Source organism: Rattus rattus, chromosome 8, assembly GCF_011064425.1.
Source record: "Rattus rattus isolate New Zealand chromosome 8, Rrattus_CSIRO_v1, whole genome shotgun sequence".
Taxonomy (NCBI): Eukaryota; Metazoa; Chordata; class Mammalia; order Rodentia; family Muridae; genus Rattus; species Rattus rattus.
In genome coordinates this window covers 50290710-50310742 of record NC_046161.1, presented here as the reverse complement: position 1 = coordinate 50310742, position 20033 = coordinate 50290710, and the positions used below count along the sequence as shown (strand labels likewise).

The 20033-nt window shown below is 40.2% G+C and overlaps 1 protein-coding gene across 4 annotated transcripts in view; it reads left to right on the top strand.

Annotated features, from left to right (window-relative positions):
- Positions 1–20033, top strand: part of Peak1 (pseudopodium enriched atypical kinase 1) — a 203285-nt gene that overhangs the window by 16638 nt on the left and 166614 nt on the right. The gene's annotated exons all lie outside the window — the stretch shown is intronic.

Genomic DNA, 20033 nt, shown 5'->3' with positions numbered 1-20033 from the left:
TCATAGGGTTATTGCAAGGATTAGTAATGAGTATAAAACTCTCAGCACAGTGCCTCACACCTAATAAGTTGCAGGTATTGGGAAGGTGATACACCTATCATCACCAGGAATTTAGCTTAGGTTTTAAATCAGTGATGAAACAGTACATGAACCAGGAGTGTGTGGGACACACCCTCAGTTCTAGCTAGGAGCTGAGCCAGGAGGATTGTCATGTATGAATTTGAACCAGCCTGGGCTACATAACGAGTTCTAGGCTAGCCTGAGCTACAGTGTGAGAGCCCTATTTCAACACCTCCATTCTACTTTGTTATCAAAATAATTAAAAAAAAAAAAAAGACAGACAACATTAACTCATTTTTTCATGGAGCTGTGAGTCTAAACAGAATGCAATTAGTACTTGGTTGGAATATACCACAGCCTTTCTTTTATAGTCAACATTGTGTATGTGGGTTGCAGGTAAATATATACTAGTAAACGCATGTATAAGGAGGCCAGAGGTCTATGTTGGTACCTCCTACCTTACTTCTGAGACAGTCATTCATTGAACCTGGAGCTCAATGACTGGACTAAACAACTGGCTAGCAGGCTCAAGGGTCCTCTTCTCTCTGCCTCCCAGCACTGAGATAAAAGATCTGTGCTGCTGCCCTCAGCTTTTTACGTTGGTTCTGGGAATCTGAATTTGGATCCTCATGCTTATGTGCCACGTGCTTTACCGACTGAGCCATCTCCAAACCTCCTGTCTTCTACAGCATACAAGGATGCTCTAATACAGTGTGGTATAGGATTTGACTTTCCTACCTGGTCTCTGCCCAGATGTAGGTCAGATTTCTACTATCTATTCCTCTTAAATCCTCCTAAGAGAAAACTGGAAAAATGTGACTTACTGTAGTCTTTAATTGAAGGCAGAGTTGGGAAGTACCTTTAGTGGTTGTTTAATTTTTTTGTGTGTGTGTGTGGCAGAAGACTTACTATGTCACCCTTGCTAGCCTGGAACTCACAGAGCTGTATCTGCCTCTGTCTCCCAATTCTGGAATTAAGCATCATCCCACTCAGTCTAATAATTGAAAAAGAAAGTAGAAAAAGTTTAAAGGAAAAGGTTTCTTATGCACTCATTGGTTATAAATGCTGTTTGCCAGTTCCCTAGAGTTTTTATATTTCTTTCCCTTTAATTTGAAAGAGGTGATAGAATACATGGTAGAATCATATTATATCCTATTACAAGTGAAAGAACTGGGGCTCAGATGGTTAAATAATTTACCTGAATTTGCCTGTGTATTTAGTGACATCATAAGGACTCACTCAGGCTGATGAGATGTCTCCAGAAGTAAAGTGCTTGTTGCAAGGCAAGAGAATCAACTCCTAAAAATTGTTCGCTATCCACAAATGTGTATGTATACACACACACACACACACACACACACACACACACACACACATACACCCACACAGAGTGTGGCTTAGTGGTAAAGCCCTTGACTAGCATGTATAAGGTTTGATCCTCTGCTCTATAAAACAATAAAAATTTGAATTGCAAAATTAGGTTGAATTTTCTGTAGAAAATACCATATATGGTATGACTAAAATAAAGTAGGCAAAAGAAGTCACATAAGTAGAAAGAAGTTGTGGAAAAGGGTAAATTGGTTAACTTGGACCAACTATGAATGAATGGAACTTCGGGGCTGGAGAGATAACTCGGTTCTTCAGAGCACTAGCTGTTTCTGCTGAGGACCTGGGTTCTGTTCCTAGTGCTTACCATGACAGCACGCACCAGTTAGAGCTCCAACTCGAGGATTTGATGCCCTCTTCTGGCTTCTATGGGCACTGCACCTTACATAATGCAGGCCCAACCCTAACACACAGAGAAACAATCTTTAAAAAATAATTGAAACAGCAGAAAGTATCATTCAGGTATCTTGGGTATTGAAACAATCCAGAGAAGATTTGACAAGTCTGATGGATGATGCTTAGTTTTTGCTAAGTGTGGTGTTTAACTTGGTGTACTAGTTATTTTTTCATTGCTGTGACAAAATACCAAGCAAAAGCAGCTTAAGAAGAGTTTGTTTCCCTCACAGTTTGAAGGCTCAGTCCATCATTTGGGTAGTCATGGCAACAGGAATGCGATGCGGATACACTGTGTCCACAGTAAGGAAGCAGAGAGAGGGATGCTGAGACTCAGTGGCTGTCTCCTTTTTTATTCAGTCTACATCCCCAGCCTGGTTCTAGCCTTTGTGTGGTGTCATCCACATTCAGCGTAGATCTTCCTTCCTTCCTTAAAGGCTTCTAGACTGGGCCAGGCATGATGGCATGGACCTTTAATCTTAGTACTTTAGAGGCAGAGGCAGGAGAATCATCTCTGAGTTTGAGGCCAGTCTGATCTACACAGGAGTGCCAAGCCAGCCAGAGCCACATAGTGACACTGTCTCAAAACAACAACCACTAACACCCTCCCCAAACAATACGAACAAAAACCAAAGAAGAAACAACGACAAAAGCCCCAAACTCTTCTCAGAATAGCCTCATAGAGACAGACACCCAGAAGCATATCCTAGGTAATTGTAAATCGAGCCAGGTGACAATAAGATCACGCTTGCTAACTCAGAAATTCATGCCACAATTATGCCTAGAAGAGAGGAGAAAGGATATTAACCGGGGAGAGGTATACAGATAGACCTGTCATGATACTTAATCGAAAACAGTGATGAAGATGGGTGTGAGAGGTGTATGTGCTAAGCACTACTTCATGTAGATGCCGAGAGAGAAGGTTAACTGTGAGTGTTCTTTGATGCAAGAAGAACAATTTCTGGAGTTGTTGCCATAGTATTAAATTATGTCTTTCTAGAAATAGGTTCCAGTGTGAAGCTTCCAACTTTTATTTGGAATGTGTAAAGGGTGTGGCAAGAGGAAGACACAGCCACTATCTGAGGGTGTCTTTCCATGATAACATTTCCTGAGTTATATACTCATATGTCATCTATATTAATTACCCTGAGGCCTTAGCTTTGGTTCTAACAAATCTACCTGGTGTTTTAGCATTTTATGTGTGAGCCCCTACAAGCCCCTTTGTTTTACTTGGGATTTAGTTTATATTAATACTTATTAACCAGGCCCATGTGTAAATCCATCCATCTGAATAGGATTTCTACCTTTCCTCTTTCCTGTTCTGCTAGCTCTCCTGACTTACAGGCTTGTTAGGAAAGCTGCCATCCACACAGTTGTCCTCTCTCCAAAGTGCTGAGGCTGTTTGACTCAGTGATTCTCTCCTATTTATATCTTGCCAAGTCTGGTAGTTCCTTGGAATAATTGTTCCTTTCTCTTCAGAACTACTAGTTTATTTTTTATTTATTTTTCCTACAGAGGAAAAGATAATTGTTTGCTTTGGGGAAGAATTCTCCTAAGTCTCCAGTTTTGTCTTTCATATATGTATCTGTATAGTGGATATTAGTCTGTGTGGGGGTGAGTGTGGGGGGGGCATAAACCAATATTGCTTGAGTGGATTCCTCAGTCACCCACTTTAATTTTTTGAGACAGGCTCTCAGTGAGTTCACTGAGTCCATGGATCTGCCCGTCTCCACCCCCTTAGCCTGGTTCCTTTGCTGGGAGTGCTGGGGATTGGAACCTGGATTCTCGTGCCTGTATGGCAAGCACGTCACTTGATGAGCATCTCCTCAATCCTTTCTTTCATTTCCTCTTAGTTTAGTTCTTAACTTAATTTCGCTGGTAAGTCGACACAGCACCAGCAAATTCAGTTCTGTTGTGACCATGGGACAGTTCTGTTCTGTTCTTTTTGTTTTTATCTAGACAGTGTTTCATGTAGCCCAGGCTAACCTGGAACTTGCAGTATAACCCAGGATGGCTCTAAATTCCTGATCCCAAATGAATTACAGGTATATACCACCACACCTGGCACCATAGTTCATTTCTAAGAAATTGTGCACATTAAGCAAGATTGGCAGAAGAGGAGTCAAAAACATTAGCTGTTAAACAGAGATAAAATCACTTTCCATATGTGATCATTTTGAATTTGAACAATAAACCCATCTGTTTTGCCTTAAACAAAAGGTATATTTGAATACAAATATTTGTAACCTAATGTAAGGCATCCTATTCTTTTAGAGTAGAGTTTAGGAGCACACTAATTCTGCTTTATACATAGGTAGTAAGTCAGCATTTTGAAAGTATTATTTATTGACTTTTCTCCCCAAGGAGGAGGACATTTATAATTTTATTAATATTATTTAAAGGAACAGGACAGGTATTTTTTTTTTTTTGGTAGAAAAAGATCATCAGAAATATAATAAGTCTTTGCAGACATTTTTTTAAAGAATATATAAGAAGAGGGAATTGATTTCTCTTACAGAATTATTTTATATTGAAATCCCAGAAGGGGTAGAGATTGCTCAGTGGTTAACAATACTTGCTGCTCTCACAGAGGACCCAGATTTGATTCCCAGCACTCACATCACAGCTCACAACATTATAGAACTACTGCATTTCCAGAATTCCAATGCTTTCCAAAGGCATAGACCTCCATGTAGGCAAAATACCCATATGGATAAAAATAATAATAGTAAAGTTAAAAAGCATAGAAACAGTTGATGGGCATATATACATATATGTTATATATACATATATATGTATTATATATGTTATATATATTGTTTGTTTGTTTTGTTTTTCCAGATAGGGGTTTTCTGGGACTGTCTTGAAACTCTCTTGGTTGACCATGTTGGCCTTGAACTTAGAGATCTGCCTTTCTCTGCCTCCTAAGTGCTAGGGTTAAAGACATACTCTACCACTGCCCGGCATATTAGTAATATTTACAGACTCATTGTCTGCATTTTGTTTAGAGTTAGCACATTTACTAGTCTTCTGGTAAGCCAGATGAGGTGATGTTTGCTTGTAATTTCAACACTTGGGAGGCTGAGGCAAGAAAATTGCCTTGAGTTGTAGGTCTGACTAGACTAGATAGTTCAAGGCCAGCTCAGGTTACTCAGTGAGACCTTGTCTCAAAACACTCAAACCTAAACCAAGCAAAACTTTGGTAGAGCTCCCTCCCTGCTCCTTTCCTGTGTTTCTGTTGTGCAGTAACTAGACATTTTACATCGTTCTTTAACCGAGATGGGACTTTAATGAGGTACCGAGCTCACAGTGGAGAGGAGTTTACCAGAATCAGGTGTGGTGGCATGTCTCCCTCACTGTGTGATACACTGGCTGACTACTCTAGATAGTACATGTAGCTCTTGGTCTCTGTCTGTTATATGGAATAAGAGAATTTGACCAGTGACTCTTCTGCCTCAGAGGCTCAGTGTTATATTCCCACCAAAGATCTTCGTTATTTTCTGGAGTAAAAGACGATTTTGCTCCATAACATTTTTCTTTCCTTGTTTGGTTCCACTTCGGATGGGTGTAAGAAAAGCCAGGCTAAATGTTCTTGAACTTGGATTATTTTTCTTTCTATGTCATAAACATATATTGAACTTAAAACCGTAATCTTATTAGCCTTTTGCAGCCAATAGCATTTTCTGAACTGAAAAGTCTATTGGAATCACATTGATGATAAGGCCTTAAAATGCTTTGTGTTTCATGGAGCCATTCTTAGAAACACCTGCTCATTCTAATGTACGATGTGGTAGTTAAGAGCGTAGATGCTGGCTCCTTATTACCTGGGTCCACATTGTCATGTTGGGCAAGTTTGAAGGACAGTTCCCATCTGACAGTGAACTCTGAGGACTATATTCCTGGCCTGTGGTCCTGTTCTAGTTAGCTGATATTTTACATTCTGAGGAGGGCCAGATGCATCTCTGATGTGTGCTTTAATTGCCATGCTCTGTCATAGTCCTCATTGAAGAGACCAAGGCTCAGAGAGGTAAATTAATTGGCACAAGATCACATAGAATTATGGCTCAAAGTAGATGTTTCTGACTTACTCCAGAACCTCTTACGGCTGTGTTACTCTAAGCCTGGTCCTTTGGAAATCTGAATGCTGTTAAGCTGAGGCAATTAGTGTGAGAAATCTCAAGTCCCAGATAACAGCTAAGTAAACCTTTCTACCATGAAAGGACCTGGCCAGCCATCACCACCACCCTTCTATAGATGTGCCTTTCAGGCTTCAGGGTTTTCTCTGGATTATATTTATACCATGTGACCTCTTTTTTTGTCCATTTCCTCCACAAAACAAAGCAGCCTTGGCACTCAGCTCTCATATAGTGTTTCTCGGAACACTGGCCTTGAGAAGTGTTGGGTGTGGCTGCAAAAACAGCAGTGGTGAGGTTGAAGAGGAACATTTAACAGATCTGCTTTTGCTAACTTTAGAGTGTGAAAAAGTTAACAAAATCATTGCTATGCTCCACTTAATTCGTTGGATGCTTATTGACTAGGTATATTGACATTTTAATCTGGAACTTAGTCCTTTGATTTGCTGCTTGAGAATAAAAACCAATTGTTTTCAATTATATAACTTTAAAGTATGTTTTAATCATCTCCAGCCATTTTCTCTTCCTTGAAAATCCTGTAGTCCCAACAATGGCACACAGAGAGGCTCTGTCACGGTCCTGCCTCCTCTGAGAATGCTGTGCTGAGTAACTCAGTCAGTGCCTCAGAGTTGCACATAACTGCATGGAAGTCCCACAGTTTACTCCACCTAGGTTGTTGAGTCAACTCTGCTTTGTTTAGCAATTCATGAAATACTTATGTTGGTTCAAATATTGTAAATATTCAGAAGTTTGATTGGGTACAACAATCTAAGGAATTCTGTAAGCTCTGTCATCTTCGTTTACAGATGAATAGATAAGGACATTTTAGCCAGTTTATTTTGAACAGTCTAGGAGTTGGCACATACTCTGGTAAAGAGCCAGGTGGTGTTCTATGATTACCCAAGTGCTGATGTAGAACAAAAGCAGCCGTAGGCAGTGTCTTAGTTAGAGTTGCTATTGATGTCATGAAACACTTTGAGCAAAAGCAGCTTAGGGAGGAAAGGATTTATTTTGCTTACTCTTCCAAGTCGTAGTTCATCCTCAATGGAAGTCTGGGCAGGAACCTAGAGGCAGGAACAGATGCAGAGGTCATAGAGGAGTGTTACTTTACTGCCTTGATCCTCATGGCTTCCTCAACATGATTCTTTTTTTCCTTTTTTTCTTTTTTTTTTTAGAGCTGGGGGACCAACCCAGGGGCCTTAAGCTTCCCTAGGTAAGCGCTCTACCACTGAGCTAAATCCCCAACCCCTCAACATGATTCTTAATAGAAACCAGGACCACCAGCCCAGAAGTGTCTGCATCCACAGTGGGCTAGGCCCTCCCCATCAATAACAAAATAAGAAAATGCCGTACATGCTTGCTTGCAACAGCCCAGTCTTATGGAGGCATTTTCTCAATTGAAGTTCCCTCCTCTCAGATGACTCTAGCTTTTACTAGCTGACACAGGCAGTTTATATCGTGGCTCCTGCATCTATGGGATAATAGTTCCATGGGAAATCCCAGACCCTATGCATACTGGTTTTTCCTATTAGAGATTTTTCTTTTTCCATTTAAAGGAGGCACTCAAAAACTTCCCTGTAGCATATCCACATTTCCAGCATCTCCCCTTTTCTGCTTTAAGGCCATCATGAAAGCGAAGGAAGAGTTACTGGAACACAAGCACAGAGCACTGCCAAGACTCGTTACGTGACTACTGAGGGAGTAGTGTATACTGTGAGGATACTGTGGACAAAAAGCAGGAGTGGGAAGATGTAAGATCTCATACTCAGGAAATGAAGAATTTAAAACTCACATGTTAGTAGTAGTTAGTAGTTCACCTGGGAATTACTCCCTGCTCCATGTATAGAGTTTTAGTTTTCTTTGTGTGTTTTTAAAAGATAAATTGAAAATCCAGTACCATTCAAGGAAGGTATATGCAATACTTCAGTAGATACTTAGCATATTAAAATTTGGATTTGTTTTTAACTGACATCCTGACTTAAATTTGCACTTGAAGAAGAATGGCATTGTTGCCGTTTCCTCTGCTCCAGAGCATCTAAAACAGGTGGCTGGCAGCAGGCAAGGGAAGAGAAAGGACAGAATACAGTATTTTGTGATTTGCAGTTTTTACTCTAAATTTTGAGCCTAGTTAGGTTTTGTTCATTCGGATCAGTACTAATTCAACTAGTGTTGAATTCACCAGTATATTTTTATTATTAAGGTAAATAATTTTGCTGGGATTTTACCTGATTCAAGCTGACTACTTCTATTTTTATTTGCAGTCTATATGATATAAAGTTGAATTGTTTTGTTTTGTTTAAAAAGTTTTTGTTCTTTACATTTTAGTTAAGTGTGTGTGCGTGCGTGCGTGTGTGCGTGCGTCTAGCCCAGGCTGGCCATATATAGTCAGTCACTAATATAGTCTAAACTGGCTTTGTTTATGATTCCCTTGCCTCAGGCTGTCTCTACTCTTGAGATTCTAGGCTTGCACCTTCACACCTTGTTATAGTTTTAGATTTTTATTCTAACTATGTTCTTAAGATCGGTAGATTTTAGGGATGCAGCCAGTAAGAGTATACAGAGCACCTTTAGAGAATGCTTTTAGAGTAAAAGTATATCCAGAGCACCTTTAGAGAATGCTTTTAAATAGTGGGTTTGCAGCATCCAACCTAGAGCTTAGGAAACAGGAAGGATCTGATTGATTAGCCTTTTTGAGAAGCAAAGGAAGGCCTACCCGAGAATCTTAAACCATAGTTCCCTGAAACACGTATGAAAACTATGTTGCATATGGCACATTAGTTTCTTGTTACTCTGATCAAATGCCCACTAAAAACAACTGAAGGGGCTTCATTTAGCTCAGAGCAAGGCTTCCGTTTATCACGCATGGCAGTGAAGTGCTGGCCACAGGAGCTTGAGGCAGAGCAGCACACGTAGCAGTCAGGAAGCAGAGAGAGATGGACACTGCTGCTCAGCTTGCTTCCTCCTTTCCATTCAGTTCAAGATCCCAGTTCATAAAATGGTGCTGCCCAGTTAAAGTGGGTCTTTCACTTCAATTAACCTAAATAACCCCTGACAGATGTGTCTAAAGGCCCTTTTTAAAAAGGTGATTCTAGATCCATCAAATTGACATCCAGGGGTAACATCACAGTGGGACTGCAGTGGGTTTGAGGTTGTAGCTATAGTTTTTTTTTTTTTTTTTTTAAATTGGTTATTTTATTTATTTACATGTCAAATGTTGGCCCCTTCCTGGTTTCCTTCCATCTCATTCCCCCTCTCCTTTACCTCTATGAGGGTGCTCCTCCACCCACTCTCCTACTCCTGCCTCACCACTCTAGCATCCCCCTACGTTGGGGCATCAAGCCTCCACAGGACCAAGGACCTCCTCTCCCACTGCTGTCAGATAAGGCCATCCTCTGCCACATATGCGGCTGAATCCATGGGTTCCTCCACGTGTATTCTTGGGTGATGGTTTAGTCTCTGGGAGCTCTGGGGGGTCTGGTTGGTTGATATTGTTCTTCCTATGGGGTTGCAAACCCCTTCAGTCCTTCCCCTAACTCTTCCATAGCTCTATTGTGGACCTGTAGTCTTTGGATGTTATTTTTCTTGAGCATCCTTTTTGCTTTTCACACTAACTGTATAACTCCCTATCCACTCTGTAGTCAATTACTAGCTTTTGATGCATCCTTTAACAGTAGTCCCACTGTGAACTAACTCACTATGTGGCCTAGGCTGACCTGGAATTTGCAGTGACCCGCATGCGGCCACATCCCCTGTGCTGCAGTTATAAGTGTGCACTACCACATCTGGCTGTAAACTTCCCTTATATTTCAACGTTTTGATCATTTAGACGATGATACATGAGTACATTTTCAAAATGGATGCATGAACATAAAGTTTTTAAAGATTTGTTTTAGCAGTAGTTTGAATATTAATAAAAAATCATTTTGGGGATTGGATGAGCCCTTTGAGCCTTACATGACAAGTCCTCTGTGCAGTTATTTAATCCTCATTGGATTTTCTCTTAAGAAGCTAGTGGCCATATTCCAGATATACTTAAAATGTTCCAGTGAGTAGGAAGAACAGGTAAAATGGAGGATGAAGAGAGAAGCAGCCGTGTTGCCAGGCCGAGCACAGCGCTAGGTCTAAGTCATGTTGGTGCCTAGAAGATGGCAAGCACTCACCAGTGAACTGACAACACTGCAGAGTTTCTAATTAGGGGTGGCAAGCAAGAGTGCCACATGAATATGTGGAGGTCAGAGGTCAGTTCTCTCCTTCCTTGGTGGGTTCAAGGGATCAGGCTTGCAGAGCCGTCTTGGTAGCTCACCTTCTGAGAAGTTTGGTAGAAGTAAAGGCGGAAAAATCATTTTACTTGTGTGATTAGAGGGGGTTATGCTCCAGGGTCTCAGACTTCTGAGAGAAAGTGAGTTTAATTTATCACATAGGCAAGGAAAAACTGATTTATGAAGAAAGGTGTAAGGACCTAAGGATCTGGGGTATGGGAAAGGGTGTTGAAAACTGGGCGTCTTTGCACATTGAAGCTGACAGACAAGAGTGGAGAGTGGTGTGGGAAAGGCATCAGGTAATGACTGTCCTGAGTACTAATGCTACCGAGTCCCCCGGATGACGACTGAGGCACTTCACAGACTCTGATTTATTATGTGTGTCTGTTAGCCACTTTGTCCTCACTGAAGTGAAACTAAATAAAAAGCGGGGGAAGTGGAGCCCTGTTTGAAACTTAAGTGGGTGCTTGTTTGTTTTTGTCTTTCATTATCTAAGAATTCTTTTTTTTTTCTTTTCTTTGATGTGTGTGAGGGTTATTTCTAAGGTAGAGAATGTATGAAGATTATCCTAAAAGTTCTAATAGAGCTGTAACTCGGTTGGTAGAGTACTTGTCTACCCTGCATGAAGTCCTAGATTTACTTAGCACTGCATAGACATGAGGCCAGCCTGGGATAGCGAGACCATGTCTCAAACAGTCAAACACACAAAATCCCCTGACAGCAGGAATTCAACTCCAAAGTTCTTAGTCTAGTTACATTAATTTTGGCAGGAGTGCGTGATCTCTCTCCGTGTCACTTCCAGGTCAGAAGGAATTAGATCTTTTGATTGTGTTTTGCCCTGACTCTGTTAGTGAAGGTAGGGGTAGGTGGGTAAGGACAGGGTCTAGGTAAGTGCACCCAGAGATGAGGAGGCAAGCTAATTGCCATCAGAGTGGCAGTAAAGACTAAATGAGTACCTTTAATTTGCTCTTAAGGTATTTGGGGAGAAAATGCCAGGAGAATTAGTGTAATTGAAAAAGATAATTTTCCTGGTGATTGAGTTTGAGACACTCGGTAACCTGGATGAAAGAAGTTGATCTATGCTTCACAAGTGAACTCTTAAGGTTCCCTTTCTCCCATCAGACAAATTAGAAAAGTAATTACTGTACTTGTATCTACCTGTTTCCAGTATAAACTGAATTGGTAATAAAAGTGGGGAGTTTATTGGAAAGATCAGATTCAGTTCTTTACTGTTTGTAAAGCTACTCCCTGTTCTATTTGGCTCTGCCGTGGTCTCATACTCCGTTGCTTTTCTTGCTTCTCTTCTTGCCCAGCTGTAGTCCTAGATTTTGTTATGGTTTTGATCTTTGTTAAACTTTTTTTTTTCCATTTTTTTTACTTATATGTGTGCCTGTGTGAGTTTATGTGCATCACAGGCGTGAGGTGCCTGCAGAGGTCAGAAGCGGGCATTAGGTTCCTGGGAACTGGAGTTACAGCCCGTTGTGAGTTGCCATGTAGGTCCTCTGTCAGAGCTCTTAACCACTGAGCCATCTCCAGCTCCAAATGTTATTAATCCTAAAGCATGATTTTCACTGTGACTTCCTGCTTAAAAACCCACAGTAGCATTCTTCTGTCTTTCAGAGAACCTCTGTGATAGTCTCTGAAAAGGGAAAGAGCTGGAGGTTCAGGATGTACTTGGTAAGTGAGTCTCACTTTTGGGCCAGCGAGATGGTTGAGGAGGTAAAGACACTGTCTCCAAGTCTGACCACGTTAATTGATCCTTGGGGTCCACATAGTGGAAGGAGATAGCTCACTCCTGCATGTTGTTCCCTTGGTTTCTACATATGCACCACTGCACTGTCTCCCTCCCAAAATAAAAATTCATAAAAATTTAACAACTATTCTAAACTGGGCATAGTGACACATTCCTTTAACCCTAGCATTTGGTAAAAGCAGATTGATCTCTGTGAGTTTGGGCCAGCCTGGTCTACACAGTGAGTTCCAGGACAGTCAGGGCTGTATAGAGAGACCCTGTCTCAAAACACACCAACCAAACAAAAGCAACCATTATACTCTCCTTCAAATCTGGATGGTCTTTCTTAATTTTCCCTAAATAAATACGTGATTCTTCATGCTTAGATTTTGTCAATGCCATACTTTACACAGGGTATAACACATTATTTAAAGATTAATGTTAGATTAATGGGACAGAGTTGAAATTAGGTAAGCTTCTGTTATTGCTATTCTTTCCAGCATTGAAAAAATTAGTCTTTGTGTTTTTAAGTGCTCTGATGAAGGTGCCATGTTGTAGAGTGGGTCTGAAATCCAGCTAGAAAGCAGTTGGTTACTCCTGTTACTCTAGTGCCACTCTTGCACCTGTGGGCATACATAGTGCTAAGTCAGCTCTTTATTGTAGGTCACAGAGGTCATATTTGGTGATTGCATTTGCCTCTCTGGCATGTCTAGTAGTTCACATGCTATAAATGCTACCTAGTAAGGATGGAACTTCCAGGTCAGTAGCAGCTTGATTTCTCCATGTTCTGTGACTCAAGTATGAGGTGTGTTCAGCAGAAGTATCTTGCCATCAAGTTCTAGAGCGTAAATAAGCAATGGCAGCAGCCCATAGTGTTTTGGGGATGTTTGTGCAACCTAACTGACCAACAACTCGGAAGTAACCCATTTCTGGCATTGAGCTTTTTGTTAGCATATTGTGAGCATTACCATTCTGTTTAAGTAAAGAGTTTAAAATAGGTACATATATTTAGGAACCTTCTGAATAATAGACTTTCATATGACTTTTTCAAAAGGTCCTTAGTGGGGTTGGGGAGATAGATGGCTCAATGTTTAAGAATGCTCATCGTTCTTACAGAGAACCCAAGTTTAGTTCCCAGCGTCTATATCAGTTGGTTCATAATTACCTGTAACTAAGCTCCAGGGCATCTGACACCCTCTGGCCTCTGCAGGCATCTGCAGGCACATGATGCACATAGAGTCACAAAGGCTGATACACACATTAAATTAAAATTAAAAAAGGGACAACACTTTAATTTTAGGGATCTCCGAAATTACATACAGGATGTCTGAAAGATTATTTCCCTCCTGGAAAGTAAATAGCTTAAAAATGTTATATTACCATTTTTTAAGTTCAAAATTCTTGTTATTGACCTGGCATGATGGCATACACATTGATTCCACTACTCCAGAGGCAGAGGCAAACGGATCTCTGTGAGTTTGAGGCCAATCTGGTCTATATAGTGAGATCCAGGGCTACATAGAAGGATCCTGTCTCAGAAAACAAAAACAAAAGCAAAAAAGAACAATACAAAATTCTTACTAAAGCTATATATTTATTCATGCTTTACCTGCACACTTGTTTCCTTATGGCTTTTTAAATGATTCTGTTGTTTCTTTAGTAATGTCCTAACTTGAGTATAATGTAATATATATTTAATCAATGACCTTCAAATAATTATTCTATATTATTGAACATTTAATTATTAAATTATAAAGATAACTTAAATTCTGATTTTATATGCTCAGTAAATTTCTGTGATTAGAAAATTCTCTAGTGGTGCTCTATTTTATAATTAATATACTAGGTAAAACTAATTAAAAGTATTTGGAGCCCCTAGCAAAATCTGTAATTAGACATGCTGTTTATAATTAATTGACTCTTCTCATTATTACCTTTTCCTTCTCCTGAATTAATCACTTATGTTCTTCTTTAGTGATACTTGTCTTCTTGACTGAGACACTGATGAGAATTCTGTGATCACTGTGGATGGTTAAAAGAATGTTTAAAGTCTGGGCAGTAGAGGCCCATACCCTAAGTCCTAGCTCTCAGGAGGCAGAGGCAAGTGGATCTCTGAGTTTGAGGTCAGCCTGGTCTACAGGGCAAGTTTCAGGACAACCAGGGCTACACAGAGAAACCCTTTCTCAAAAGAAACTTAAAAGGAAAAATAAAATTAAACTTTGCTTAAAAACATAAAAAATTAGAGTTATATACTCTATAAAGTAGCATATTGAAGATTTTTGTCCTTGTTATCAGACTAAGAACTTATTTCACCAGAAGCTAAAGGCAGCATAGAAAACAGGTAGACATGGCCATTTTCTTCTGTAGTTTTAAAGGATCTGTAGTTTTCTCTATACAACTTTGACAGGATTCCAATGGTTCTTGAGTCATTGATAGGTCTGGTACGCCCTCATTTATCATGGCAAAGAACTAAAAATGTATTGTAGTAGACTATGAAAAGGGCAGTGCTCCTTGCTTTGGATATAAAGAACAAGAGTATAATTTAGAGTGCTTACCAGTCAGTGCAACAGAGGCACTACCTAGCCAAGATGGTCCTAGCACTTGATCACGGTTTTGAAGAAGTCAAAGTTTTTCAACCTTTATTCTATGTCACGCTTTCTTGTTTGGTTCCTGGGCTGTTGTGGTGGTAGATCATGCTTTCAGCAGCTACCTCAGAGCTTGTGGGACACGAGGGAGTGACACAACCAGAAGACATTACAAAGTATTTAGGTACTTCAGGCCATCTCTTAAGGATACCATCTTAATGCTAGCTTTGTCAGGAGGAGTTCAGATACTATTTGCAGAGAGTGTGCCTTCTATTAGGAGACAATTACAGCTAGTTCGTGAAGTACTTAATGGAGGTCTGTAAAAAGTACACAGGGTAGATGAAGCTTGAATCTTTAAAATGAGTGGAACTTGATCATCATTTTAGATGAAATAAGCCAGCTTCCGAAAAGCATGTATTGCACATTTTCATTTGTATAAAGAATCTAGGTGGTTTTTTTGTTTTTGTTTTTGTTTTTTGTTTTTGTTTTTGTTTTACATGAGAGCAGAAAGGAGACTATTAGGAAGAGGAAAAGGGAGCGAGGGAAGGCAGGGCAATAAAAAGGTAATGAGGGATGTGAACATGATCAAACTATGTTAACATACATGCATGAAAATGTTATGGAGAAAGGTCGGTTGGTCAGTCTATCTATCTTTCTATCTACCATCTATCTATTTAGATAGGGTCTCACTGCTCATCCTCTGTCTGGCCTGGAACTTGCTGTGGAGACCAGGTTGGCCTCAAACTCAAAGAGATTCATCTGCCTCTGCGTCCAAGTTGCTGGAATTGAGGTTTTTTGTTTTTGTTTTGTTTTTAAACATTAATGAATTTATTGATAAACAAAAGCTAGACAACTATATAGGGCAAGAATTAGGAGAACTTTTTTCAGGGTGTAGTAACCAGTGAGACTTCTTTTTTTTTTTTTTTCTTTTGGAGCTGGGGACTGAACCCAGGGCCTTGCGCTTGCTAGGCAAGCGCTCTACCACTGAGCTAAATCCCCAACCCCCGAGACTTCTGTTCTGAGTAAAATTTTGCCAAATATGTTTGAGGAGATTCTAAATGAATTGGGTTGAAGGTAGAAAGATAAAGGCCTAAGGACATGAAATTGTACAGTGAGTTAAGAGATGACAGGAACAGTAGAACATTATCTTAGTTGTTGTTGTGTTTTGAAAAGACACCATGAATAAGGCAGCTTTTAAAAGGAAGCATTTGATAAGGAAAATGCTACAATTTCAGAAGCCTAGTTCTTGATCTTCTAGAGGTTCTGAGCTCAATTCCCAGCAACCACATGGTGCCTTACAACCATCTGTAATGGAATCCGATGCCCTCTTCTGTTGTGTCTGAAGAGATTGACAGTGTATTCACATACATTAAATAAATAAGTCTTTAAAAAAATAAAAAGAAATTGCTTTCTTTTGGTCAGAGAGCTACCGGAGTGTTTGATATAGAAGTTTCTTCGACTGTATCCAATTCTTTTTACCTAGGAGCTGTAGGGACTGTGGGGATTTGTTAGCTTTCAGGGCTGTACTAAGCATCGATAGAGCAAGAGTGCAATTAAAATCTCTTTGGTTCACCAAGAGGCTTCTAATGAGCAAACAGATTGAGGATGCTAGTTTTTTAATGACATCAAACTGTTGCCTGTGAGGCTTTTTGGCTGACATCATGAAGCTAATTTTGTTTAATGGCTATGGAGGCCTACAAATTCAAATGTGCAGAAAATGCAGTAAATAACTAGCCTGTCAGATTCCGGGTGCCTGTCATCTTTTCTATGAATAGCAGCTTTTGTTTCCAGATTGTCAGAAGCAATTATGTGGACCCCTTCAAGATTGTATTTGTATATGCTGTATAATTTAATTCAAAGCCATCTAAATATAGCAGACAGCAACAGCAAAAACTGCATCATCTTCTACTTTAGGGGTTGGGGAACACATCTCTGTACATCTCTTTTATTTCAGAGAACTTTGGGAAAATGTCAGACATCTGTAGCTGTGTAGGTTCTGGTTTCATTGCCAGAATGACTCAGGCCCTTGAAATACAGTAAAGCAGTGGTTCTCAACCTTCCTAATGCTGTGACCCTGTAATACAGTTCCTCGTGTTTGTGGTGACTCCAACCATAAAATTATGCTTGCTGCTTCTTCATAATTTTAATTTTGCTATTGCTATGAATTGTTAGGTAAATATTTGGTATGCAGGATATCTGATCTGTGGACCCACATTAAAAAGGTTGCTTGACCTCCCCCAGTGGGGTCATGACCCACAGGTTGAGAACCACAGCAGTCATGTTATGGAAAATAGAGAAAATGTTTTCCCTATGACTCTATACTAGTTATATGCCATCTTAGCACAAAATAGAGTCACTGGAGAGGAGGTATCCTCAACTGAGAAAAGGCCTCCTTCCATTAAGGTCAGGCTGTAGGTGAGCCTGTAGGGCAGTGGTTCTCAATCTTCCCAATAACTGTGAGCTTTTCATACAGTTCCTCATGTTGCAGAAAACCCAATTATAAAATTAGTTTCATTGCTTCTTTGTAACTGTAATTTTGCTTTTGTTAAAAATTGCAGTGTAAATATCTTTGGTTTTTGATGGTCTTAAGTGACCCCTGTGAAAGGGTCTTTTTCCTCCAAAGGTGTAGTGACCCACAGATTGAAAAATGCTGTTCTAGGGCCTTTTCTTAACTTAATGATTGATGTCGAAGAGCCCACCCTAGTGTGGGTGGTAACCATTCCTAGGTTCTATAAGAAAGCAGGCTGACGAAGCCATGAGGAGCAAGTTAGTAAGCAGCACCCCTTCATGGCCTCTGCATCAGCTCCTGCCTCCAGGTTCCTGTCCTGTTTGAGTTTCTGTCCTGACTTCCTTCAGTGGTGAACAGTGATGTGGAAGTTAAGCCAAATAAACCATCTCCTTCCCAGGATGCTTTAGTCATTGTGTTTCATCTCAACAATGATAACCCTATAAGACATTGACAATTTAGCTTACTGAGTCATCTGAAAGCATTTTTTCTGTGCTAGAATTTGTGTGGAATATAAACTGAGCAAGTGATTGTTCTTCTGTCTTCCTCCCTTTCTTCCTTTCTGTCTGTCTTTCTTCCAGTCTGTCTACACAGACTGACTCTCTGTGTAGTCCTGGCTGTCCTGGTGCTTACTATGTAGACCAGGCTGGCCTAGAACTCACAGAGGCCCACCCGCCTTTGCTTCTGAGTTTTGGAATTAAGGGCATATACCACTAAGCCCAGCTGCAAGTGATGTTTTTCTAAGTACCTAATTAGGAATTTTCTCTTTTGAAGCTAAGTAGTGAAAATGGTTGTCTTGGTGTGTGTTTATATCTAGTGTTAAAGGTGACAGTAAAGATTTGAGTTGCTAATGGTTTGTTTCAAAGATGGTTTTAAATAGGAGTGGTTTTAGGTTTTCTGATAGCTTCATTTTTAATCATCAACATTACTTATCATTTATTTCCAAATAGTCTAATTAGTAAAGACTATTTCCAATGAAATGTGTATCATATCCCAATATTGTTGGGCACATATTTAGATAGCATTGAATTAGATTAGACTGAAAGGAATATCAGTTGTTACCATTTGTAGCATAAATTTAGTCAGTGAAAAGGAAACTAAAGTATTCAGCATGTGAAAAATCTTAGCCTTTTTGATGTGCTTAATGTTATAAAAAGAATAGTTGAACCTTAAACGCAGAGTTTGTTTGATTTTGCAGGTGCATTGCATTTTTATCTTAATAAAGGTTCAGAACTCAAGCAGAAGTGGTTCAACTACATTGAATACTGGTAATTTGCATATTAAATCTAAGGGTTTTGATAACTTAAAGTATTTATTTTGGGTCCTTGCCAGCTGTCATGGCTTACATGTCTGCGGATCTGCATGCAGATTTGAGTGCTGTTGCTGGTAGTAACGGAAGACTCCAACAGGCACAAGCAAGTAGATGAGGTGGTTGGCACGAGAGTCATTGTAGATAAGGAAGGGGTCAGGAAGAGAACAGAGTTCTCAGGTGACCAAGCAGATGCAGATGCTGGTACTTGTCATTTTGAAACACGTGCTGTCAAACTGAAGAAAAGGTATTGCTGGAAGAACTACAAGATAATGTGATCAGGATCAGTTCATTGTCATTGTTGGTGGCAGAATGATGCTGCTGACGATGATGATGTTGACAATGATGTTGATGATGTGGTATGTCTCTTAAGGTAGAACCATCGAAACCAAAGCCCACTGATGTGGAATGTCTTCAAAACTTTAAACTATATCATCAAGCTTAGTTAGGATTTCTATTGCTGAGAAGAGGCACCATGACCACAGCAACTCTTAAAAAGGAAAGCATTTAGTAGGGGTTGGCTTACAGTTCAGAAGTTGAGCATGGTGGGAAGTATGGTGATGCACATGGTGCTGGAGAGGTAGCTGAGAGTTCTACATATCAGCAGGCAGCAGGGGTGGGGGAAAGCAGGCAGACAGACAGAGGGGAAGAGAGAGACAGAGAGACAATCTTGGTATTCTCTCCTTGATATCAGTCTGACGTTACTTACTTGCTCCTTGTGCTAACTAACCCACAAATAATCTTGCTTGTGTGTACATTTAGCTGGGAACTTGACTGCTTACTTGTTTATTTATGTGAAAAATTTTATTTGTTTGTATGTGGGTGTTTTGCCTGCTTGAATCACATACATGCAGTACCACAAGAGAGTGCCATATTCCCCTGAGTTACAGATGGATGTTACCTGCTGTGAGGGTGCTGGGATTGAACCCAGGTCCTCTGAAAAAGCAGCTAGTGTTCTTAACTGCCATGTCATCTTTCTAGCTCCTGTTTCATCTCTTTATAAAATACTTAATTAGTCCAGAAGCCAGCAAATTCTTGGTAAAGGATCAGATATAATTTGAAGCTTTGTGGGCACAGAATATCTATATCACATACTCTTATTCTTTGTTTTTAGTGTATCTTTTACCTCTCTCTCTCTCTCTCTCTCTCTCTCTCTCTCTCTCTCTCTCTCTCTCTGTCTGTGTCTCTGTGTGTGTGTGTGTGTGTGTGTGTGTGTGTGTGTGTGTGTGTGGGACTGTAATGGTCACGGATCACAGAGGAAGGGTCAGAGAGCTTCAACTTTGGAATCTTCAGATGGGAACAGCAGGAGTTGTCTCCCTTCCCCCTCCCTGACACCGTGAAGCCAGCTGCCCCACTATCAACCCTAGTCCGAATTTATTATCCTGACAGGAATCAAGCTTCACTCCTTGTTTGACTATATGAAATTCATATAAACATACACACACACACACACACACACACACACACACACACACACACACACACACACACACACAAACACAGCCTACAGCCCCTGAGTATGCAGATGAAGCATCTTCCAACACCCCTGTTCTGGCCAGTTATACATGACCGCACCACAAACCTTGTTCCAGAGACCCTGTCTATCTCCCCAGGGGCATAAATGCCTCTTTCTCTCCCTGCTCCATGATCAAACTGAACCAGTTCTCTGA